Source organism: Phyllostomus hastatus, unplaced genomic scaffold (assembly GCF_019186645.2).
Source record: "Phyllostomus hastatus isolate PE091 unplaced genomic scaffold, TTU_PhHast_1.1 phas_scaffold_193, whole genome shotgun sequence".
Lineage (NCBI taxonomy): Eukaryota > Metazoa > Chordata > Mammalia > Chiroptera > Phyllostomidae > Phyllostomus > Phyllostomus hastatus.
The window spans coordinates 2,340,504-2,342,089 of record NW_025334015.1 but is presented as its reverse complement, the minus strand read 5'-3'; positions in this window follow the sequence as shown (position 1 = coordinate 2,342,089).

Sequence of the window (1,586 nt, the reverse complement as noted above, 5' to 3'; positions counted from 1 at the left end):
CTTGATTGGAAAGTCAAGACCCAGCTAATTTTATCAGATGTTTTTTATATCCCAAATCAGCAACACACCTTGCTCCAGTCCTTAATAATAGGATATTTTTGTCTCTCATTCTGATAGCAGAAGTTTTTAGTCTTGGAGAAGAGGAAACAGAGAAATTCACAGTTTCATTTACTAAAAGAATTTAAATACAAACATATGAATGGAATAGGTGGCCTAGAAACCCATTGACTATATATACTTTATCACATTTCAAATACAGATGGCCCTGGCCAGGTGGCTGCTCAGCTGGTTGAAGCATTGTCCCGTAAACCTAAATGATTGCAGGTTTGATTCCTTGGTCAGGTGCATGCAGGAGTCAACCGATCACTGTTTCTCTTTCACATTGATCTCTCACTCTCTCTCTCTTCCTCTCTCCCCAAAACCAAAAAACATATCTGGGGTGAGGATTAAAAAAATTTTAAAAATACAGATGGATGCTAGGCATATTGTCAACTGAACAGAAAAAAATACCCTCAAGTTTTATCTTTATTTCACAAAATGCACCAAAATAAATTTCAGGTAAATTGCATAGAAAGATTGATCACATAAAATAACTTGAAGATAATATATGCAAATATTTTATTTTGAGTGAAAGATACTTCAAAATATAAAAATATCTGATAATATCAAAAAGAAAATATAAATACCTCTGTATTTATAGAATACAAAATTTATGTAAACTAAAAAATTGTAAACAATTTAGAAAACACATATTTAATAGTTGACAAAGGGGATTGATTATATATGTGTGTATATGTGTGTATACATCTATTTGTGTGCATCTTATAAATCAGTAAGAAAAACTGTAGAGACACAGTAAAGAAAATGGGAAAAGTCACAAAGAGGTAATCGATGAAAGGAAGAGAACAAATTGTTAATGAATTTTTGTTCAATCAATCTTACTGGAATTAAAAGAAATATAAAATAAATAGCACTGATAATTAAGTAGTATATGCTAAAATAAATAAAACAAAACTCCAGGCCAGCAAGACTGCAGAGAAACAAGAATTTTCTTGAACAGCTGAAATGTAAATTAGCAAAATCTTTCTAGAAAGCAATTTAGCAAAACATAAAAGAAATGAAAACACTTTGATCCAACAATCCACAGGTGGCAAATACAAGGCCTGCAGGCCAAATCTGGCCCTCCACCTTGTTTCATCCAGCCCAGTACCTTGTTTCTGCCTGGCAGCAGCAACCAAGCTCTCACTTAACTACAAAGGAGTAGTTTACGTTTATACAGTCCTAAAAGTACATTTGGCCCTTTGAAGGCAACTGTGAGACTGATGTGGCCCACAGTGAAAATGAGTTTGACACCCCTGCAATAATCCTACTCCTGATCTGTACTAAGTAGTCAGATAGAAATGTAAAAATATGTCTACTACAAACTTTATATATGCTAATGTCCAATATTGGGGAAATAGTTAAATAACATATAGTATAGAATATTATATAATCTTTTAAAATATTTTTGAAAGTATTTAAATAGCTAAAATTTTCCTGATATGATGTTAAACCAACAGGGTAGAATACAAAATTTTGCATTATGC